Below are 25,111 nucleotides of genomic sequence, written 5' to 3' on the forward strand. Positions count from 1 at the left end.
CATGTTTGAGGGCCTGATTGCCCATGAGAGGCACTTGGTGGAGCTTCCTCAAGCCTCAGTGTCCCCGAGGCTGGTCTCAGGCATCAGTGGACTGGCTTCTTCTTCCGTGTGGTGTTGGAGACTGAACCCAGAGCCTTACACACGCTAGGTAAGCGCTCTACCACCAAGCCACATGCCTGGCTCACCAGCTGCGGTTTTCCTTTTTGAACTGCCCTCGTTTCTATAGCTTAGGTTGGTCTAGAACTCATTCTGTAGCCAAGGCTGGCCTTGAACTTGCCACCCTCCTGCCTCCACCTCGGTGCTGGGATTACAGGGGTCAATCACCACATCGAGCTGTCAATGCTTCAAGCTTCCCAGGTGGCTCCACTGCAGCGCCCATTGCCCTCGTGCCACAGCCGGGCCACCCCTGGCCTTCCTGAACGTGATGTGTTGGCTCGCATGGACCCTTCTCAAATGGCATTTGGCATCACTGTGGTTGGATTGAGCAGTATGTCCATTGGAGTTTCAAGCATTATGGGAAGGAATAGAGTGCTTTCAGGTAATTTTAAAATTTGAATCAATAATAATGTCAGGATTATTCACAATGCTAAAAATAATTTTCAATATAAAATATTAATTCTTAGCTATGTGATATAAAGAAAATTCTCTGTATGACCCAAGGCATTGAAAAAAATTCTCCTATTTTTATTTTTTTGTAGTGTCAGAGACTGACTTCAGGGCCTCATGCTTGCTAGACAAGTTACCCAGTATCCCCAAATTACTTCCCCAACCCATTATTAAATGTACTTCAGAGAGATTTCCAGTTCAGAATGATATGCTTTTGGTCATTGGTCTTTTTTATTGTATTGTATTGTATTTTATTTTACTTTATACGTTGCAGGGCCATAATGTTACTATTATATAGTGAAGCTGACCTTGAACTCACAATCATCATGCCCCAGCTTCCTGCGTGTTTGGAGTATATGCATGTTCTATTGCAACCTACTTATTTTTAAGTTTATTTATTTATTTTATGAGAGAGTGAGTACACACACATGTGACAGAGAGAGAGAGAGAGAGAGAGAGGGAGAGAGAGGTGGCGTGCCAGGGCTTCCAGCCACGACAACTGAACTCCAGACACGTGCGCCACCTCATGCACATGTGCGACCTTGTGCACGTGCGTGACCTTGGACGTCTGGCGCATGTGGGATCTGGAAAGTCAAATATGGGCCCTTAGGCTTTACAGGAAAGCACCTTAACTGCTAATCCATCTCTACAGCCCTATATTTTAAGTTATTAATAGACAAAATGAAATATATTTACTATGTGCAACCTGATGTTTTGAAATATATAAAGATAGTAGAATGACTCAGCTCAGTTAAATAACATACATGAGCTCAAATATCAATTACTGATGAATATTATCTCTTATATATGAATTAAGAATGTAAAACTGTGAAATACGGAGTGGGGATACAACTCAGTTGACAGAATTCTTGTCTACCATCCACAAAACTCTAGCTCATCTCTAGCACTACATAAATTGAACACGTGTAATCTCTGCACTTGGGTGGTAGAGTCAGGAGGATCAGAAGTTCAAGGTCAACCCTTGGTACATAGCAAGTTCAAGACCAGCCTGGGATGCCTTAGACTCTGTTTCAAAACAAAACATAATGAAATAAGCAAAACTCAAGGAAATAAAGAAAATATACCCATTCTCCATATTCCCAGATGGATCATGGACTTGTTACTTACTTAAAAAAAAAAAAAAAAAACTAGCCAGATTTATACTTCAGCCTCAAGAAATTTCTGTTCCTTATTTGCATTGTAATTGAGCACTTCCATTAATTTTACTTACATATCATGAAAAGTGGAGCAAAAAGATAAAGGAGTCCTATTTTCTCTCACTATATTCACACCTGCATGCAACTTCATGACTGGGTCTATTCCCGTGCGTATGAGCAGTTTCCACTGGAACTAATGAACACTGTCTTGATGGCTCAGGGTCTGTGGCACATATGCACACGTTTACCCACATACATGGCACTACCAGTTTCATCCTCAGCTTCTCACCCCAGGGGTGGGGCGCTCTGGGTCTTCTTGTTTGAATAGGCAGCTGCACAGGAGCAGCTTAGGAGACCACGCGCGGCTGGGGAAATCCAGCGATAGAATTTGAAAATCCCTTTGTACAGCAGGGTTGGTGTTGGGTAACAAGATTAAGTGAAGAAAGAGGTCTTTACAAGGTAAACTACCAGCAAGAATTGTCAGCCCATCATTAGAAATGAGGAAGATGGGAAGACAAGGAAGGAAGGAAGAGAAAGAAAGAGCAAAGGTGGAAGTACCAGGTGGGCCCTAAAAGGTTTGAGACTCACACGCCAGGCTTTTCTTCTGGAATACTATTTCTAATTACTCATTTAATCCTTAACTTTTTATTTCTAATAATTCATTTAATCCTACTTCTAATAATGCATTTAGTCACAGAAAGCTAAGGCACCGAGAAACTCATTTTCCCAAATTATGGCACTTAGATTCCTGCATTTGAATCCCAGTGGTTTAGTCCACTATGAGCCCTGAATATGTCAGTCCATATCACTGTTGTGAATTAAACATAAGCTCCATGCCACCAAGGGTATTAACATTTTCCCCAGGTTCTATTCATTTATGCATTTGTACCCCAGGTTTTACTTATTCATATATTTTTGGGACATTATTTCCTCGTGTTTTGGGGTCAGGATGGCCCCAAATTCTAAGGCTCAAGTGATTCTCCTGACTAAGCAACTCTTGAATAACTGAAACTACAGGCACACTCAACTTAGGTTCTATTTAGACAGAGTGATGGCTGGTGACTATTTATAAGGCCCTGGTACAGATATAGGGGCTGGGAATCCAGGAGTGAGCATTAGATAAAGTTCCCATGCATGAGAGGTCTAAACTATAGGGGAATTTACTGGATGTATGGTTAATAACTGTGGACTGTTTTTCTGAAAATGAACTTGACTTTGTTTCTCTAGTAAGTTGTCAAAAGGAAAAAGGCAGGAGAGATGGAGGGAGGGAGAAATAGAAAGAGAGAGAGAGAGAGAGAACTTATGGGTTGGTGAGATGCTCTTGCTGAAACTGAGTACCTGAGTTCAGATCCCTGGACCTCACATAAAAGCCAGAAGCTGTGCTGGACTTCTGTACTTCCAAGGCACCTATCAAGACATGGGCTTTCTTTCTCAGGAGCCCCAGAACACAGCAGTGAATGAGACACCTTGTCTCACATGAGGCAGGAAGTGAGGACTGACCTCCACATGTGCACTGTGATGACTATGAACATGCTCTCTCTCTCTCTCTCTCTCTCTCTCTCTCTCTCTCTCTCTCTCTCACACACACACACACACACACACACACAACATTTAAACAAACAGTGGAAATTCAGTATACAACCTACTATGACACTAAAGACAGATAACAATGACCCCAGAAGTCAGGGCTTTAACAAATGCATAATGTAGGATTGATAACTTTGATGGGAAGAATAATGAAATATGGACAAATATGTGGGAAGAGCCACAAGGAAAATATGGGTGAGTCAAATTTCATGCCTCTCTAGATGATGCATCTAGGTGCTGTGGAGGGGCTATAACTGGTGATATTTGACCACTGACACCTTGCAGGTTACCAGGCAAGTTCCAGTGAGTCTGCAGTTACTACTATGTAATAATCTGAACAATTCTGGAAAGGAATCCTGCACCTGGGATTTTATGCTGCTGACCAACCTTGAAATCAAACTGCTAAATGGGGCTCAGTGCCTTGGCAAGTCATTTGAAGTCTTTTTACCAACATTCCAGTTAATGGTTAAGAGTTGGCATTTAAAAAGTGCTATAATTTCCATTCAGTACTTTAGTTAATAATACATCACTTCATGGTGTTTGGAAAATATGTCAAAACAAGTAATAGCAAACTAGGGAGGTGTTTTGAACAAAGTAACTCTGGCTCTCCATTTCCAAAAGACAAGAGTCAGTAACTTCAATAGGAAAGACATACAATTGGAACGCTGAGTCTCACAGATGGTGTTAAGTCTCTGCTTCCATTCAGAATCCTGTTTTACAGTTGAAAAGGCTATGGAGGTTCCTGATGGAGTCTGCGGTAGCATCAGGTATTTGTCAGTATTTAGAATGAACCATTTGTTTCTCTGAACACACAGCCTCACTCACACCTTGGATTTCAGCCTATTGAAATCAAGGTCAGCTGGAAACATACACACTCTTTCCATTCTTCTTCCCCATCAGGCAGACTTAGCTGAAGCCATTGAGTGAGGGGACAACTGAAAATACAATGCCATTCTGGTATCTGACAAATTTGCCTTTTCAACTCAGAATATGCTGGCTTTTAGATTTTGCTTTTTGATCCTACATAACTATGTCCACGCCTGTTAAATTACTGTAAAGTTTTACCAACACAGGAATTTTTTATTTCTCACTGGAAAAGTTCCATGTCCTAAAACTATTCATGAACTTGTAAACAAGAGCATTTTTTTCTCACAGAAAATATTCTTTTGCTCTTTACCCAGATGCTAAGTAAATATTGCTCAACATTTACTTTCTTGATTCTTTTTTTCTTAGGACTGATTAGATTTAAAAAAGATTTGTTGGGATAATATTTTAATCTAATTAAAACAAATGTATTAAAGTGAAGCTATTTTTAAAGATACAAAAGGTGCTTCATTTTTTTTCATTAAAATTAAATGTGAGGGCCGGTCGTGGTAGTGCACATGCCTTTAATCTGAGCACTCAGGAGGCAGAGGTAGGAGGATCGCCATGAGTTCAAGGCCACCCTCAGACTACAGAGTTAATTCTGGGTCAGCCTAGACCAGAGTGAGACCCTGCCTCGAAAAACCAAAAAAAAAAAAAAAAAAATTAGGGCTGGAGAGATGGCTTAGCGGTTAAGCGCTTGCCTGTGAAGCCTAAGGACCCTGGTTCGAGGCTCGATTCCCCAGGACCCACGTTAGCCAGATGCACAAGGGGGCGCACGCGTCTGGAGTTCGTTTGCAGTGGCTGGAGGCCCTGGCGTGCCCATTCTCTCTCTCTCTCTGCCTCTTTCTGTCTGTCTGTCGCTCTCAAATAAATAAATAAATAATTAAAAAATTAAAAAAAAATTAAATGTGAGGGCTGGAGAGATGTCTTAGCAGTGAAGATGCTTGCCTGCAAAGCCTAAGGATCTAGGTTCAATCTCCAGTACCCATGTAAGCCAGATGCACAGAGTGGCACATGTGTCTGGAGTTCGTTTGCAGTGGTTAGAGGCCCTGGTGTGCCCATTATCTCTCTCTCTCTCTCCCTCTTTTTCTCTCAAATAAATAAAAATTTTTTAATGTGAAAATTATGATCTCTAAATCAAGCTTAGTTAAATTTAGATGAAACAATTCTTTCGTATTTGATTGCATGAACATTTTAGAAAAAATACAAAGCAAAACTAAACAAAATATAAACTAGAGAGCTAAAAATATTTGACATTTGTGAAGAAACAATGAAACCTTTACTGTGAATTAGCACCAGATGACAGATAACAGAGACACAGATTATAGGTGCAAATCCCAGAGAACTAAGATGCTTGCTTTGGAGTCATTGCAAAAGCTTCTAGAACTTACTGATGAGACCTAAAACCTTTTAGCCTGGCTATGTTACCAGAGTCAGCTATGTATAGCTTCGTGAATCTGAACATTTTTGTGAGTCCTGCCTTCAGTACATTCTAGAAAGTTAATAGCACCTTTCTTGTTTTCTAAAAGAGGGGGCTATCTAATACACATATGCTTCTTCGGCTTCAACTGTGTGCCATGGTGGTGTTGGACATCACAGAAAATTCCATGGTGTGTTAAGGGAACCAATCTGTAGAACAGAAGTGAGATGCGAGCCAATAATCAAACAGTGAGGGGGTGAGAGTGTGTAGAATGGGCCGGCCTGGGGAGTAAGGAAGAATGAGTGTACAGGGGCAATGGCAAGAGGGAAACTGAAACAAAAAAATGCTATAATGAAACCTAATTCTTTTTTTTAAATTTTTTATTTATTTATTTGAGAGTGACAGAGAGAGAAAGAGGCAGAAAGTGAGAGAGAGAGAGAGAATGGGCGCGCCAGGGCTTCCAGCCTCTGCAAAGGAACTCCAGACGCGTGCGCCCCCTTGTGCATCTGGCTAACGTGGGTCCTGGGGAACCGAGCCTTGAATGGGGGTCCTTAGGCTTCACAGGCAAGCGCTTAACCGCTAAGCCATCTCTCCAGCCCTGTTGTTGTTTATTTTTGTTAGCATAAAAAGAATAAAAAGAATTAGGTTTTGAGCTGGAGAGATGGCTTAGCGGTTAAGCGCTTGCCTGTGAAGCCTAAGGACCCCGGTTCGAGGCTCGGTTCCCCAGGTCCCACGTTAGCCAGATGCACAAGGGGGCGCACGCGTCTGGAGTTCCTTTGCAGAGGCTGGAAGCCCTGGCGCGCCCATTCTCTCTCTCTCCCTCTATCTGTCTTTCTCTCTGTGTCTGTCGCTCTCAAATAAATAAATAAATAAAATAAAATAAATAAACAACAACAAAGAGGGGCTGGAGAGATGGCTCAGCTGATGTGGTGCTTGCCTTTAAACCCTAAGGACCTGAGTTCAATTCCTCAGGACCCATGTAAAGCCGCACAAACAAAGTGATGCATGCATCTGGAGTTCACTTGCAATGGCAGGAGGCCCTGGCACATCCATCTAATCTCTCTCACTTTCTCTGTTGTGTGTGGCTGTTTGCAAATAAAATAAAATGACAAAAAAATTCCAAAAGAGTACCTGGGAATTCTGTGAATCCAGTGGGGCTGGACAGTGTCCTAACAGGAGGCTAAGGGTGACGTCTTGGTTAGAACTGCGTAATTTTGTTTCTGCTCCTTCTCTTCAGTCTGCATCCCAGTCACAAAAGGATGATCTTAAGCTGGTGACTGGTGACTGTCAGCATTACCTGTGTACACCTGGAAATGCTTTAATTGCTCATAGTCTATGGTGTGTGTGCGTGTGTGTGCGTGTTTGTGTGCCATGTATCTGGGTGTGCCTGCCCATGTATGAGCGTGCACGTGGAGGCCAGAGGACAGCCCCTGGCTTCACTCTCAGGAGCGCTGTCCACCCACTCTTGAGGCAGGTTCTGTCACCAATTAAGCTCTACCAGCTGGCCAGGGAGCCTCAGGGGTCAGCCTGTCTTCGCTTGGGCAGCACTAGGATTTCAGGCATTCACCACCGCACCGGGCAGTTTTCCATGGGTACTGAGGTTTGAACTTGAGTCCTCATGTTTGTGAAGCAAGCACTTTACTGACAGCCCAGCCTCCGTGATTTCTTTTGCTTCGAGACTCTGTGATGAGGTCAAACCATGAATATACTTACAGTGCCTTCCAAGGTGAAAGTAAACATACAACATAAAACATAAATCAATATGTAAAATAGAAAAACCTCCAAGGAAGCACCTCACTGAACCTTCCCACTTGCTTAAAAATTATTGAAAGCCGACTTATCCTTCAGGTCAGTTTCCTAACATTTTTCTGGGCTCAAGAATTATCCAGGGCAGGATAGCTCAGTTGGTGAAGTGCTTGCCTCACATACACAAAACCCTGGGTTTGCTCCCAGGCACCAGGCATGATGATGTGTGCCTGTAATCCCGACAGAAGGACCAGAAGTTCAAAGCCATGCTTGGCTGCATAAGCCAGTTTGAAGCCATCTGGGGATATGGGAAACCCTGTCTCAAGAAGAAAACCAAACAATATAACAACAACAAACCCAGTGTTACCCAGGGAGCAAGTTCAAGGCACTGGCCCCTCTGCACTTCTCTCCCTACAACCTGTCCTCACCCTGACTCAGGAAACTGGACAAGGGCCAAGGACAGGAATGTTTAGTCTGGACTGCTCACCGGAATCTGCGTATTGAAGTCCTCTCAGGTGGCTCTCATGGTCACACTGTGGGTTAGGGGCAAAAGCTCCAGAACACTGACGCAGGGATTAAGCCTGACTCCCAGTCTTTCTCAAGCTGAGGACTTGCAGAGGCTTTAGTGAAATTTCAAGTCAATCTCTTTGGAATGCTTCAGACTGAAGATAAATCCTCGATCTGTTTGATCCAGCCACAGGCTGAGGGAGCCAAAATGAACCACAGCAGGTCCAGGATTACCTGGTTATATTTGAATTTCTAAAATATTTCTTTCCTAAAATGGTGGCTTGCCAGAGGCAAGAATTTCCAGAGGTGAAAATTTACAGGTGGTATCTCAGTGATGAAAACCACACACACACCACCACTCAGGAGTGGGCAGCCTGCTGCAGAACTGGTATCCTTTGGGTCAGCGAGGCCCATAGTGGGAGGAATGGGCAAGGGAACTGACCACTGTGTCTGCTGTGGAAGTACTGACTGCAGTTCCACACTGGCCCCGAGCCCACGGCCTTCGCTCACTGGTCAGTGCTCTTCTGTACCTTGTTGGATTTGTCATTCCTCGGTTCACTTCCCCCATTCTGTCCTTAGCTCAGAGTGAAGGTAGCTGGTGTTCTCCTCTGGAAAGTAAGTCAAGCAGAGAGAGAGAGAGAGAGAGAGAGAGAGAGAGAGAGAAAGAGAAACTTGGCCACACATGGGCAAGGTTGAAATAACCCACCAGCTTTGTTACATAGCCTCAAGCCTCAAGCACTGTGAGCACGACATTGGTGTCCTGAGGACATGCTTGTCTTCTTCGAGGGAGCTCTGTTGCCCAAGGCCGTATCTCTGCCCTGGGCTAGCCTGCGTGCAATGATCAGACAATAGGAAAGGGTGAGCCGAAGTCCCAGGTGGGCTGCTTGGTTTCCCCTCTAGGCCGTGCACTGCCTTTTCCAGCCTCAGCGCCCTTCTACCATGAGACTCTCCGCTGACTTCCTGTTGAAACTTTAAAGGCTCCCCGCTGCCTTCCACACAGAGTTAAAGTGATCTTGAATTGCCAAAAAGTACAACTTTTCATTGAAACAGAATATTTATCTCTCAACAAGCTCTCCTTTCCCATTTTTTAAAATTTACCTCCTTGTAACAGTTTTACACAACTGGTTTTGAAACCTTTGTATCTGCCACTTGGTTGTGAATTCCTTGAGGTCAGGGAATTATTTTTTTTCCTTCACTTTAATATCTTCCACTAGCAAATGCTGTGGAGTGTCTGCCTACTGCGTACGTATATAGTGTATGATGTGCATGTATGCTGTGCGCGTGTGCGGAGGCATGTTCATCCGTGTGTGGGTGCGCACACGGAGGCCAGAGGGTAACCTTGCGTACTGCCCTCAGGAACGTCATCCATCTTTTCTGAGACAGGGTCTCTCACTGGCCTGGAACTCGCCAGGTAGGCTAACCTGCCTAGCCAGCAAACTCCAGAGCTCCTCCTGTCTCTACTTCGCAGTGCTAGGATAACAGACATGCACCAGTACACGAGGCATTTGATCCGGGCACTGGGGCTTGCATGTTTGGGTCTGCATGTTTACACAGCAAGCACTTTACCTTTGCCGTCTATCCAGCCTCCCCTCCTTTATTTCTAAAGAATCTTGCTATATTACCTAAGCAGGTCTCATATTCTTGGACTCAGAGAAATCCTCTGGTCTAAACCTCTTGAGAGCTAGGATTGCAAATGTGTATCATTCTGCCTGATTTTAAATGTTTATTTTATTTTATTTGAGAGAAAGAGGTAGCTAGAGAGAGAAAGAGAGAATGGGTGCAACACGGCCTCTGGCTGCTGCAAAAGAACTCTAGACGCATGTGTCTCCTTGTGTATCTGGCTTATGTGGGTCCTGCAGAATTGAATTTGGATCTTTTGGCTTTGCAAGCAAGCACCTTAACCACTAAGCCATCTCTCCAGCCCTGTGCCTGACTTTGACTATTTATTACATTTTGTTATCATTTCTTTTTTTATTTGTTTGTTTTGTTTTTCGACGTAGGGTTTCACTCTAGCTTAGGCTGACCTGGAATTCACTGTGCAGTCTCAGGGTGGCCTCGAACTCAAGGCAATCCTCCTACCTCTGCCTCCCAAGTGCTGAGATTAAAGGTGTGTGCAACCACTCCAGGATATTTTTAAAAGGAATGAATGATCTTGGACGTGTTTGCCTAAAAAAACAGATGTATCTTATGAACTTCATTTGAAATGTTAACATAATAATGTATCCATATTCACTTTTGTTTTATTTGGAACATAGTTTAGAATGCTGACATAAATGATGATTATAGTTGAGGTTTTATGTAAGCATTGTGATGATTTAGAAAGTGGACATTTGTGGTGAGGGCCCTCACTCTAGTTAGACTCTGACAGCCATTCACAAATCTGAACTCAGTTAAACCCTGAGGCAGGAAGCAGGTGCCTCCTCGCTCACACGCGGGGTGCGCACTGATGAAGATAGATGTTCTGCGATCACTTACACAAGATGACCCACATAGATAGATCAGCATTGAACTGACTCTGTTCCAACCATGAGAAAACTGCAGGGTCCCTAGAGTCACAAGCAACACTTGTGCAGAGACAACCGCGGCTATTTTGAGGGACATGGCATTTGAAATGCTCTTCACCCCTGTAAAAGCATGTAAGACCGGGAAAGACAATCTATTCCAGGGGTCACCCTCACAACTCCAGAGCCAGGTTTCTAGTCCAGACCACTAATTTTACACTCACCTATCCGCTGACTCTCCATTGATGATTATCACCTACACCGAGAGTGCCCAGGGCGCTGTAGTTAGTACCATGAAATACTGAGCATCATGCCTGGCTCAGGAAGCGCTATTACAATTTTACTCTTTTTTATACTTATGTATTTGTAGGGTACACTAATTACTTTTTTGTTACCATGACCAGAAGCAATTTACAGTAGAGAAAGAGTTCATAGTTTGAGGGTGCATTGCATCGAGGTGGGAGGACAGGGTGTCAGGAGCATGGGGCTGGGGCTTCGTCGTGTGCACACTCAGGAGAAGAAAGAGAGATGCACACTGGTGCTTAGCTCAGCTTTTCCTCTCCTTCAGTTTGGAATCCCAGCCTGTATGGGTTGGGTCTTCCCTTCTCATTTCAACCATTCTGTTAATAAAGCCCAGAGGTATGTCTCCTAAGTGATTCTAAATTGATTAACCACATACAAGGTGTGTGTGTTTGAGAAATTACTAGAGGTTTCTTCAAAAGTTTTCTAGTAACTTTAAGGACAAAGTTATATTTTTCTCTTTTGATGTAAATCTCGCCAATTTTCTAAATAAAATAATTAAAACAATTTTACATTTCTGAAATGGTACTACTTGGTATGGTGATTTATTATTATTTTTCAAAAAGTATATGTGTGTGTGTATTTATTTGGAAGGAGGGAGAGAAAGAGAGAGAGATAGAGAGAGAGAGAAAGAGAGTGCATGCCAGGGCCTCTTGCCTCTGCAAATGAACTCCAGTTGCATGTGCCACTTTGTGTATCTGGTTTTATGTGGGTACTGGGGAAGTGAACACATATTATGCTTTGTAGGAAAGTACCTTTAACTGCTGAGCCATCTCTCCAGCCCTTATTATTATTTTTAAAATATATTTTATTTATTTGAGAGAAAGAGTCAGATTGGGAGAAAGAGAGAGAGAGAGAGAGAGAGAGAGAAAGAATGGGCATGCCAGGACCTCCAGCCACTGCAAATGAACTCCAGATGCATGTGCCTCCTTGTGCATCTGGCTTATGTGGGTCCTGAAAAATTGAAAGGGGATCCTTTGGCTTTGTAGGCAAATAGCTTAACTGCTAAACCATCCCTCCAGCCCCAGACCTTATTATTTTAATATACTGAGAATTTTGTTCTATTATTTCATTCTGCTAATGCTTTGTCCAAAACCTTTTCATACATAAAGTTGGAGACACTCAACATTGCTGCTGCATAGTGGACTGCTTTTCAAAATGCTTCTAAGATGATGTCATTTCCTGTTCCTTCACTTCTAACTGCTTGACACCCTTCTGTTTCCTTCTTCTCCCCACCATCCTCTTGTTCCTCTTTCTACATCTTCTGCATAAAGTCTGAATTCAGCAAGCGGGTCTTTTGCATATAGCAAGTCCAACTTTTGTATCTTTGAACATAGAATTGCCATTTTGTGAGTGTGTACAAAGATAACCTCAAATCTGAAGCAGAATATTATACAAAAGTGTGCCTATAGCAGTATTACTTAAAATGAAAACAGGTGAAGTTGGGTGTGACGCTGTTATAATCCTAGCACTAGGAAGACTGAGGCAGGAGTACTGCAAATTTGAGGTCAGCCTGGTCTACAAAGTGAAATCTTGTCTCAAAAGAAAAATAAATTGAAATGCTCTAAACAGGTGTTAAAGAAATGGTTAAGAAAGCTTGAATGTCATAAATGTCCAAAAGAGAAAAGTGAGAGAAAGCTTAAATCTTCAAAATTCCTTACAAGGACATATAAATATTTATGTTGCTTCTTTATGTGGGAAAAAGTTGTAGAATTGCATATGCAATGCTTTTGCATGTATATTTTAATAATTCTGTACATAATAAACATACTAGAAGAAAATCAGGTGAAAGGGATAGGTAGAGAAATAGGGCTTTTAAAAAAATTTTTATTTATTTATTTATTTGAGAGCGTCAGACACAGAGAGAAAGACAGAGGGAGAGAGAGAGAGAATGGGCGCGCCAGGGCTCCCAACCTCTGCAAACGAACTCCAGACGCGTGCGCCCCCTTGTGCATCTGGCTAACGTGGGACCTGGGGAACCGAGCCTTGAACCGGGGTTCTAAGGCTTCACAGGCAAGTGCTTAACTGCTAAGCCATCTCTCCAGCCCAGGGCTTTTTTTTATATACAGCACACAACCCCCTCAGGATCTCTAGATTTTTAAATCTGGGGGAGGTGGAGGAGTCCTTTTTATTGTTTATACTACCTTAGTATAGAGCTTTAAGTAATTATAATTAGAAGATTGCTAAATATAACTGTGGGCTATTTAGTTCTTAGTTGACAAAGACAATGCATATTAAGATAATAAAGTAAACAAACTCTTTTCTGATACGAATTTGTAATACAAATGTGGCACAAGTCTCTAGGCAAGGACAATTCTTTGATGCTGAATTTGGGGCAATGTGGAGTCATCCATCTGTCACCCCCCAATTACATTGGTAGGCCAGCAAGAGCTCAGAGGCACACCCGCTTCTCCACCTTGGGAGCCCTCTGCCTTGATGGATCCCCAGCAGCTCGGCTCCTCCATGCCTGTCCCGTCCCTCGGTGTTCCGCCCCTGCCCTTCCTCACAGCCAGTCACAGCCCTTTCTGAGGCACAAACTTGGTTGATCATGTTTCTCTGCTACTCACACCTTTCTGTGTCCCCTCCCCGCCCGCCAGCTTTCTAAAGATCAAGTTCAAACTCTGGAGCAGGACAAGGTAGGTAGAGGTCACCCTCCTTCCCAGGCCCCTCTCTTCTTCCTCAGCCCGGCTCTGTCTCAGCTGCCTCTGTCTTCTCTCTGGCTCCCACTCCGGAAGCCCTGGCCTGCTTCAGGGTGTTCTGTCCACCTGCGAGGTTCCCTCTCCCGTCCTTCCTGGCTGGCCCTGCTTCTCAGCTTGCATTTCACTGTCTCTGCCCCTCCCCCGCCCCACTCCCCCCACCCCCACCCTGTCATCCACCACAGCTGCCTCCTTTTGGTTGCTAACTCTCCTTAGACTCCGTGGCAGGATAAGTCTCCCTTGCTCGCTCTTAGGTCTCCTGCTGTATGCCTGCGTCTGATAGACAGTAAGTGCTCTATAAACATTGTTGAATGAGTTCACTCATTAGGAAACTATTCATAGGGCAAACCTAATGCATGATACCGTGTTTATAGCAATGCGAAGTTATAAGCTGCATGAGTATATGCATGTCTAATTCAGCAAGTTGCTCCTTTGGCTTTGCAGTGCATGTAAGCAAAATGATTCCAGTTGTAAACAAGTTAAAAATATTTCATTCAGTTTGATTTCATGAATCACAGAAGCAGTGCCAATTTTCTAAGCAAACTGCAGTAACTCTGCTACATGAGATGGGGTAGGGGAGAAGGGCTTTAAAAATAGCTGACCGGATATCCCTCTTGGTGGCTTGGGCTGTGTAAAAGTATTCTGTGGTAAGCCAATGCCTCATAATGGATCACTGAGCTCTGAAAAGGCTGTTTGGGGTCCTTTCCCCCCGCCCCCAATGGTCAACATATGCATATAAATGGGTCCAGACTAAAAATCTCTTAGAAAAAAGATACAGGGTTGAAATAGTTATTTTTTCACTCTAGGTACTCAAAAGTTCTATGATGATAGTGACAGAACCCCAATCCCTATAAAGAAATCTGTTAGATTTGTGCTAAACACACTTTCTATTGGAGCAGAACAATCACTTAATACGTGAAGTTATCAATATTTATTTTAGGTGTGTTTTTTTCTTTTATAAAATTTTACTTATTTTGTGTGTGGTGTGTGATGTGATTGCACATTTCCTGTGCTCGTGTGTGTGGAGATCAGAGGAAAATGTTGGGTTTCCTCTTTTTATCTGCCTGTTTCCTTGACTTGGAGTCTCTCAAACCAGGGCTGCTGTTTTCATTTTTTATTTTTTAACTTCAGCAAGTCCCAGCGACTCCCTGGTCAGCCTGCTGCAGGACTGGGCTACAGACATGGCTGGCCATCTCAGCTGTTTGTCTGAGTGCCAGGGAGCCAGGCCCTGAAGCTCTCATGCTTACACGGAAAGCGCTCCTAACCTCTGGGCCATCTTTCCAGTTCCAACTTTAATTTTTAAAAAGCCACCAGGAATAGTGATACAAACCAGTAATCTCTGAACTCAGGAGGCTGAGGCAGAAGGAGTTCCAGGCCAGCATGGCCTATATAATAGCAAGTTCCAGACCAGCCAGTGCTTCCTCGTAAGACTTTATCTCAAGAAAAAAAGGCCAAACAAACAAACAAAACATTCTAAGAGGAAAAGTTGATTTGGAGTATGGTTACTAAAGTCTTCTTAAAACTACAACAACAGGGATAGTTGTTTGAGTGCCTAAGCCAGGGCTTAGGAAGAGGAGATTGGATCTAGGCCAGTGCCTGGTTGAGCAATATGACAATTAGACACCCTGTGAAGGGACAGAGGAAATGATTGCTAGATTGCTGAGGTAACCAGTCCAACAAGTCTTGAAGAGGACACCCAAGAAATAGACTTTCAGGATGTTTTTTGTTTGTTTATTTTTATTTGTGTGTTTGAGAGCAACAGACAGAGAAAGAGGGGAGAGAGAGAGAAAGAGAGAGAGAGAGGTGGGGGGGGGGAGGGAGAGAATGGACGCACCAGGGCCTCCAGTCACTGCAAAGGAACTCCAGATGTGCGTACCCCCTTGTGCATCTGGCTAACTTGGGTCCTGGGGTCCTTAGGCTTCACAGGCAAGCGCTTAACTGCTAAGCCACCTCTCCAGCCCCTTGGATTTTTTTTAATATAAAAAAACCTTCTTTTACAAATCAATGGCACTTTGGCTGGATACAGATATCTCAGTTGAAAGCCCTCTTCTTGTGAACATCCGTGACACTGGCCCATTGAGTAACATCTAAGGTACTCAATGATCAGTTGCCTATCAACCGATTCTTGTTTCTCGAGGTTAATTCTTTCCCGCTGTGGAAGCCTCTGTGATTTTGCAGCACTAGGATTCTCAAGCTTCACAACGTGTGTGAGTGCGTGAGTTTGCTCTCATCGTTGTTCCCGGTATTCTGTGAGCACTGACGACCTCAAGACGGAGTCCTTCAGCTCTGGAACATTCTCTTCAGTGTTTCTGTATGTTATCTGCTTCACTCTTTCTCTGCTACATTTTTACAGACTTCCTATCAAATGGATGGCGGGGGGGTGGTTCTCAATGTACCCTATTCATATTTTTCTTTTTCTTTTCTTCATTCTTTTTCTGCTTGGTCATTTGTATTGTGTCCTTAGCGAGTTCCTCCAAGAGCTCTTCCAGAATACTCTTTCTTCAGTTATGCATATCATATTACTCAGATCATGTGTTAAGTTTTTAGGACATTTAGATGAATAAGATATATATATATATATGTATTAATACATACGTATATATGATATATATACATGTGTATTAATACACACATATATAATACATATACAAACAATATATATATGTTTGTATGTTTGTGTATATATATATATATATATATATATATATATATATATATTTTTTTTTTTTTTTTTTTTTTTTTTTCTTTTGAGGCAGGTTTTCACTCTAGACCTGGAATTCACTATATAGTTTCAGGCTGGCCTTGAATTCATAGTTATCCTCCTACTTCTGCCTCCAGAGTGCTGGAATTAATAGTGTGCACCATCACACCCAGCTTTTTAAAAAATATTTTACTTATTTATTTATTTGACAGAGAAAGAGAGAGAGAGAGAAAGAGAATAAGAATGGGCACACCAGGGCTTCCAGTCACTGCAAACGAACTCCAGACTCATGTGTCCCCTTGTGCATCTGGCTAATGTGGGTCCTGGGGAATCGAACCAGGATCCTTAGGCTTCGCAGGCAAACGCCTTCACCACTGAGCCCCTCCAGTTCTAAACTTTTTCTGAATCTCTCTGAAAATGCTAGTCACAGTCTTCTAATGTTTCCCACTATTTCCCGAATTACATCTGCTTCTTTGTATATTAGCCTTTTCTTTTGGCAAGGATTTGTGTCTTTCTTAGATGACCATGTGTCTTTATATTCTTCATGTGTGTTCCTAAGGATATTTGATCTGATACAATAATTCTCACAAGTAGATGGCATATTCTTTCCTATATGATACACCCACCCTATAAAATATTTATTTTTTGTGCGGCCATGACCGCTCAACTTCTGGGCAAACTCCCCATGGGAGACATCACTCACTGAATACCTGTGAACTTCCAAGAAACCACAGGCTTGGAATTCCAGGCCTAAAACAAGGATTCGAGGGAGGCCGACTTCCTTCTCTTTTCTCAGTCTGGTACAGTATTTTTACCAGAGAGTTCCAAGGATCAAATGGGGCATTCAGTGTAGATTTTCAGACTAATCCATGTATATACTGAACCAGAATCCCTGGGGATCTTAGCAGGAAATACGCATTGTCAAATTAACTCCTCAAAGGAATGTCATGCACATAAAAGAAAAAAAAAAAAACATAAAAGTTTGAAAACCACTGGTGCAAGGCTTTCCTTCCCAATGTCATTTTTCTTCTTATGCCTTTCTTTCTAAGGACAAGGAATATTCACACATTCCTGTGGCACAATTACTCAAATGGTGTAGGGCTTTATTGGTCTCAACAGGGATAAATATTTATAAAAGATGAAAATATCAAAATAGTGATGGAAGAGGAGGAAAAGTGGTGTGCTGTATAAAACATTAAATGCAGGGCTGGAGAGATGGCTTAGTGGTTAAGATGCTTGCCCACAAAGCCAAAGGACCCAGGTTTGATTCCCGAGGACACATGTAGGTTGGATGTACAAGGTGGCTCATGCATCTGGAGTTTGTTTGGTATGCCCTCTCTCTCTCTCTGTCTTGTAAATAATAAATAAATAAAAACAAAATATTTAATCAAAATTAAATGCAATGTATAGTCCTAACACTTTGCGAGGTGAGCGTACTACCATGAACACACAAGCATCAGATTTTCCAGCAGTGGTGACCTGGTTTAGTCTACATTTAAAAGCAAGAACAAGTAGCAAGGTTGCACGGTTTGCTCACACAGCTGAAAGTTATCTAGTCCATAAGGAGATGTCTTTGTGATCTGAGCGTACAGATTAGCAGCCTAGTGCACTAGCTACCTGGGTTATAAGCCAAGATTCCAGTGACAAAAAAACATCAAACCACCCATCCTTTGTCTAATAAATAACCAACTAAACCTTGCACTTTGTCAGAGTTCTTTAGACATTACAATTTATCTGAATGAATCCACTTCAATAAAGAATGAAACTCAAGGCGGGGCATGGTGGCACATGCCTTTAATCCCAGCACTTGGGAGGCAGAGGTAGGAGGATCACTGTGAATTTGAGGCCACCCTGAGACTAGTGAATTCCAGGTCAGCCTGAGCTAGAGTGAAACCCTACCTTGAACAACCAAAAAAAAAAAAAAAAAAAAAAAAAGAATGAAATTCAACATGGAAAGTCCAGAAAGGCAGCTAGGCAGCTATTTAATATGTGTTTAGCCAAAAAATTGTCTTGTGTGTATGTGTGTGCAGATGCATGTGCTCCATGCATGTGTACAGGCCAGAGGAGATCATTAGGTATGCCCCTCCCCCATCACTCATCTGCTTGTATCCCTGCCACCTCGTCTCACTGATTTCAGAGCTTACCACTTTTGTGAGTCCCAGGGATACTTCCTATCTTTATTCTCCTCGGGACTGGGCTTACTGATGTGTGTGTCCATGCCCAGGTGTTTATGTGGGTGCCAAGGAATCAAACTCAGGTAGTCTCAAGGCCCCTCAGGCTCTCATACTTGCATGAGAGAGAGAATGGGTATGCCAGGGCCTCTAGCAGCTGTAAACAAACCCCAGATGCATGTACCACTTTGTGCATCTGGCTTTATATTGGTACTGAGGAATTGAACCTGAGTTATTAGACTTTGCAGGCAAATGCCTTAACTGCTAACCCATCTCTCTAACCCCATGATTTCATATTTTATTTGGAACAACTAAATAAATTATTACTAGTCGAGGAAAACGAGACAGCCCTACAAAATTAAACGTTATAGCATTTTTTTTTTTTTTTAAGAAAAGGCTTAACCTGGGTGTAGTGGTAAATACCTTTAATCCCAGCACTTGGGAGGCAAAGATAGACCACCCCTGAGACTACATAGTGAATTCCAGGTCAGCCTGTGCTAGAATGAGACTCCATCTCAAAAGAACCAAAAAAAAAGGAAGGCTTAGAAATAAGTGCCAAAATGTAGTAGCATAGGGGTCCTTCTTCACACAAAAAGAAAGGCTGATCACTCTGAGGCAAGGGCTGAACCCAAGCAAGCATGCAAGACCACAGCTAAGTGCTCTATCCCTGGAGCTATCCCTGGTGACATCTGTGGGAAGAGATGCTACTTTTTAGTTTTAGCATTATTTTTTTATTTTTATTTTTTGTTTTTTTGAGATAGGGTCTCACTCTAGCCTAGGCTGACCTGGAATTCACTGTGTAGTCTCAGGGAGGCCTTGAACTTTCAGTGATCCTCCTCCCTCTGCCTCCGGAGTGCTGGGATTAAAGGCGTGTGCCACCACGCCCAGCTGAGACACTATTTTAATAGTTACACTTTCCTTTTCTTTTGTAAACTGATGAATCCATCTTGCGTTTTTGTGGCTAACACTCACAGTAGGTGCATACATACTTGGAAAGGCCTCTGGTGATGACAAATAATTAGTCCCTTGGTTTTTAGGTTCTTTGATTCCCTTCGAGTTTCCTGGCACTGCTTCAGCCCCGAGCACTTGCTGGGCCCCAGGCTTGGTCCTGGGGAGCCTCTGCCCAACATGTGAAGGAGGCTCTTCGGCAGGAGTAGAAAGCCAGCCGCTGAGCCACCAGTTCTATTGGCCAGAGTACTGTGTGGCTTTCTCTCATGATGTTCATAAGAAACAAGCAAGAATTTACCCAGGCTAACAAAATGATTAAAAGGGGAGCCTGTTGGAGTGAAATGATGCAACTCACAGATATTGAAAAAAACAAAAGCCAAATAAATAAACCCCAGGAAAGACCAAAGTCGACCAAACACCATCCCCAGGGCTGCTGTGAGGTTGAAGGCATAAGAACAGAAAGGTTTTACTGTTTGTTAATTTTTCTTCTTTTTTTTTTTTTGGAGAGAGAGGCACGTATATATACATATATATGGAGAGAGAGAGAGAATGGCTTGTGCTTCTCTTTTTTCCTCCTGCTGCCTGGTCCATGGTTGTTCCAATATACACTGCTCCTTGGGGCTTTCAAATATTCCTGATGCACCATTTCATTTTGTTTAAAAAATTATTTATTTGAGAGAAAGAGAGAGAGAGGGAGGGAGGGAGAGAGGGAGGGAGCAAAAAGGGGCACCCCAGGGTCCTAGCCACTGCAAATGAACTCCATGCACGTGGGCCACCTTGGAACAGAACAATTGCTATAACTTAAGGGGGAAGAACTATTTTGCTGTTTTGGCTGATATCATGACAGGGCGGTGCGGTGAAGTACTTTGGTTCATGTGACAGGAGCTGCTGTGAATCAGAGCAGTTGATCATGGCAGCAGGAAGCACAGGAAATCATAGAGGAGGGGCCGAGACAAGATCAGCCCCAAGGACAGCTCCTCGTGACCTACATCTTCCAACTAGGCTCACTTCCTTCTAACTACCTCCCGTCAATGCAACGTCGGTCCAGCAAAGGAAGGGGCCATTGATTAGGCCAGAACCCTCAGGATTTACTTGCTTCCCAAAAGCCCATTGGCTGGCAACAAAGCCCCCAGTAAATGAACATGTGGGGGTCGTTTTCTATTCAAATCATAACAAATGTTATTGTTATTAACCCTAAGGTCCCCATTGTACAATTACCCAGCCACCATTTTCTGAAAATTTCTCCAGCCTCGCCTTGCTTTTATGGTGATCACTACTATGATGATCTCTTCCACCATAAATGTTTATCTTAAGCAGAACAATTTATAATACATGTACATAGAGTTCCAGAATTTTTAAAATGACAGAACCAGCAAACAAATACAACTCCTTTACTTTCCTTGGAAACATGAATTCTTATGAATAGGTTTACTGAGACATGACTTCACATACGTTCAAAAGTCAAGATTTTCATAACTCCAAGTTCAGTGCATATAATGCATGTGGCATGATTGTAATTTAGCTTAGGTTACACTTATTTTTATTGGCAAATTAAAATTAACTCAGATGTCATTTCAAAAATAAGTAGCTCAGGCGTTCTCTAGGTACAGGTAGAATGACCCAGAAGTCACTCATTGCGGTCAACAGAAGATTGTAAATGTACAGGAAGAGGTTTGGCTCCTGGCTCTTGAAGGTTAAAGCCTAGATGGCAGCTTCATCAGCTACTGCCAAATACTGGCCCCCTCACCATGGTGCTGACTGAGCCGCAAGCGTGTGCCAGGCACAGCGCTGAGCATTCCCACGGGCTGTTAGACGTCCGCAGCACACTTTAAAGAGAAGAGAAACAGAGCCCAACAACTTAACTAAGGCCAGACCACTCTTCTCTGGGGGGTGATTCATGTCATGATACACTTTTAAAAACTTTATTTTATTTGTCTGAGACAGAGTGAGGGAGGGAGAAAGGCAGGTAGAGAGAAAGAACGGGCACACCAGGGTCTTCAGCCACTGCAAAATGAACTCTAGATGCATGCACCACCTTGTGCATCTGGCTTATGTGGGTCCTAGGGATATCAAACCTGGCTCCTCTGGCTTTGCAGGCAAGCATCTTAACTGGTAAGCCATCTATCCAGCCCAGTGACAATTTTTTAGATGCATATCAAAAATAGTCAGGTATGTGAAAATGTGTTGCATGAGAAAAAGTTTCTCACATTAAAAATGATGACAAATGAAGCCTAAGGTCCCTGGTTCAAGGCTTGATTCCCCAGGACCCATGTTAGCCAGATGCACAAGGGGGTGCACAAGTCTGGAGTTTGTTTGCAGTGGCTGGAGGCCTTGGTGTGCCCATTCTCTCCTTCAATCTCTCTCTCTCTCTCTCTGCCTCTTTATTTCTGCCTGTCACTGTCAAACAAATAAATAAAAATGAACAAAATTTTTTTTAAAAAAGCTGGGCATGGTGGCATACACCTTTAATCTCAGCACTTGGGAGGCAGAGGTAGGAGGATTGCTGTGAGTTCGAGGCCACCCTGAGACTACATAGTTAATTCCAGGTCAGCTTGGACCAGAGTAAGTCTCTACCTCAAAAAACCAAAAAGAAAAAAAAAAAAAAAAGAGACGACAAATGATGGGTTTGGAGTTCAGGCTGAATAGCGTCAGAGTTCCGCACCCTTCACTTGTGTTCTACTGCACACCTGTGTACGCCAGAGCTCCTCCCAGAGGCCTCCGCGCAGGCGCTGGGGTCGGGGTTTGCTCTGCTGGCTCTGGTGGACGCCGTTATCTTCAGCTCAGCTCACTCACTGAGCTAGGAGACAGCACTGCCTTCATACTGAATAAACAGGAAAATAAGAGGCCAAGAAAAGCTTATGCCCCAGCAGAGTCTGCTCTGTCGAGATCCACAGCGTCATAAGTGAGAGCAGGTAAAACTCGAGGCAGCATCCTCATGTTCTGAAGGTGAACTTTACTGGAACGGACTTCCGGGTAAATTATTCACAGGGTGTTTGCCGGTGTATGCCAGAGACAGCGGTGGCAGTCTCCCGCTTTGTTATCAGAAACTGGCAAACATGAGGATGTCAACTTGAGTTAGTTCTTACGTTAAGTGTGTGACCGCTGAAGATATTTGTTTCAACAGGGATGTAAGACCTCCCATATCGTATTCTGTCCTTGGTCTTAAGGTCTTATTTCAAGTCTGGGGTTTCTCTTTATGTTTGCTTCTGAAATTACACGGCGGTCTTTGCATGATCTACTTCTGAGACTTCACAGTATCCTCTCACAGTGATCAACTCCTTCTCACCGACACACAGGAAAGCCAGTTCAGTTTCAATTTATGTTCATAGCTTAAGCTAAACTTTCATTCAAGAAATCTAGAAAAAAAGTCAAGTAGGGCTGGAGGGATGGCTTAGCGTTTAAGGCGTTTGCCTGCAAAGTGCAAAGACCCAGATTCAACTCCCCAGGACCCACATAAGCCAGATGCACAAGAGGGTGCATACATCTGGAGTTCGTTTGCAGTGGCTGGAGGCCCTGGCACACCCATTTTCTCTCTCTCTATTTCTGTATATATCTCTCTCAAATAAACAAATAAAAATAAAATATTTTTTAAAAAGTAAAGAAAAACATGAAGCAGACTCCAGGCTCAACTGTCCCCAGCTGGGAGGTGAAAACAGGTAAGAATAACAAGAGGGAATGAGATGAACAGAATGATTTAGGAAAAGAAAAAAATTGCTCCTTGAAATATTGAAAATTCTCTTCTACTGATTGAAACTGAACTTGAACTAATTTGACTGTCCTGTGGTAACGGCCAGTGGAATGTCTGGAGCCTAACTCATCTGAGGTTCATAGCTATCACGAGGGTGGAAGGGGACCTTTGAAATGCTGGGCTGGTTGAGGCTGAGCTTATTTACTTCTAGCCAACACATGACTTACTCTGGGCCCACAACAACAGAAATTACTAATAAGCTGCATGTTTTATTTGTGCCTGTCAGGTAAGTACTTTGCCATAGATTTGAGTTCTAGAAAAGATTGGTTCCACCCCAGCAATTCGTTGGGTTTATTAGAGACCAGACAAAAAAAAAAAAAAAAAGCATAAAAAATTTTTTAAAAAAGGGCTGGAGAGATGGCTTAGCGGTTAAGCGCTTGCCTGTGAAGCCTAAGGACCCCGGTTCGAGGCTCGGTTCCCCAGGTCCCACGTTAGCCAGATGCACAAGGGGGCGCACGCGTCTGGAGTTCGTTTGCAGAGGCTGGAAGCCCTGGCGTGCCCATTCTCTCTCTCCCTCTATCTGTCTTTCTCTCTGTGTCTGTCTCTCTCAAATAAATAAATAAAAAATTTAAAAAAAAAAAAGCACAGGCAGATTTTTCCAGAAATAATGCTAGATAAATTGACCCTATGGGGAAATATCTTTATTTCAATTGTTGGCTCTTATCAAGTCATTTTTTTGGTCAAATAAGTAGATAAAAAATATACATATATGATTACAGAGATAGATTAGCTATTAAAAGCCCTTGCTTGCAAAGCCTGAGGCCTGGGTTCAATTTCCAAGTACCCATATAAAGCCAGGTGCACAAAATGGTACATATGTCTGGAGTTCATTTATAGTGGCAGGAGGCCCTGGTGTGCCCGTACTCACTCTGTGTGTCTCTTTCTCTCCCAAATAAATAAAAATATTTTAAAATACATACACACACACACACACACACACACACACACACACACACACACACACATATATATATATATATATATATATATATATATATATATATATATATATATAAACTCTAGCTATAGCTATAAGATTTTAGTAGTTCCAGTTTACTTTGTGAGTTTGTTATAAATATCAGGTACCTAGGCAAGAAAATTTTTCATAGATATCATTTTTGGTAACATGAAAATTGAATAAACATGATAAAATACATAAACATGATAAAATATTATGTGTTTATTTTAAGGGACATTTAATGATAAGGAAATACTGACACAATATTATATATAAATATATATATACAGATGTGGAGAGATCGCTCAGTGGTTAAAGTTGCTTGCTTGCAAAATCTGATGGCCTAGGTTTGATTCCCCAGTACCCATGTAAAGTGCTGCATGCATCTGGAGCTGGTTTTCAGTGGCAGGAAGCCCTGATGTGCCCATACTCAATCATTCTGTCTGCCTCTTTCTCTGTATGAAATAAATAAATACATAAATAAATATGTTTTTTAAAAAGGGAAGCCAGAGGGCTTACAATGTAAAGTATAATTCAATGGTAGAGCTCTTGTATAATACATGGAAAACCCTGGGTTTAATTTCACCATTATAAAAACTTAGGATACAAAATGTTATATGTCATGTTATCTAATTTTTAGAGACATATACCAAGCTATTAAAATTGGTTAGCCCTACATTCTTATATGAGAAGTAATTTTGTTTTGTTTTTATACTAATCATCTATCTCTAATGTATTAATAAATGACAAATATAATATGTATGTACATATTACTAGGGAAAGGTCAGTGTATAAAGAATATTCACACCTAATCCGATAATTACTTTCAATGATTTCATTTTTAAACTTCACAAGGATTTACCACATGCACACACATGGAGGCCAGAGGTCAATGTCCAGTGTTTTGGGATTTCCTCATTTTCTCGATCTTTTACTGAACCTGGAGCACATTGATTCGGCTAGACTACCTAGCCAGCTAGCCCCAGAGATCCTGCTGACTCTGCCTCCCCGGGGGCTGGCTTTTACGTGGGCACTGGGGCCCCAAAGTCAGGACTGCATGCTTGTGCGGCGAGTGCCTCACTGGGCTATATCTAACCCAGGACTCAGTCTTGAAGGATGCTTCAAGAGTTTTCCTAGCATAGGTCCTTGGGCTCAAATGCACACAAAATGAGCTTACAGTGATCCCCCTATAGTGGATTCC

At 42.6% G+C, this 25,111-nt stretch overlaps 2 protein-coding genes across 2 annotated transcripts in view; one reads left to right on the forward strand and one right to left on the reverse strand.

Annotated features, from left to right (window-relative positions):
- Window positions 1-25,111, reverse strand: part of Col4a3 (collagen type IV alpha 3 chain) — a 154,172-nt gene that overhangs the window by 107,198 nt on the left and 21,863 nt on the right. The window lies entirely within an intron of this gene.
- Window positions 13,282-25,111, forward strand: part of Col4a4 (collagen type IV alpha 4 chain) — a 162,523-nt gene continuing 150,693 nt past the window's right edge. Inside the window, exon 1 of the mRNA XM_045146847.1 lies at window positions 13,282-13,324. The gene's annotated coding sequence lies outside the window, so the exon portion shown is untranslated. The remainder of the gene's footprint in view (window positions 13,325-25,111) is intronic.

This window comes from Jaculus jaculus, chromosome 4 (genome assembly GCF_020740685.1).
Source record: "Jaculus jaculus isolate mJacJac1 chromosome 4, mJacJac1.mat.Y.cur, whole genome shotgun sequence".
Taxonomy (NCBI): Eukaryota; Metazoa; Chordata; class Mammalia; order Rodentia; family Dipodidae; genus Jaculus; species Jaculus jaculus.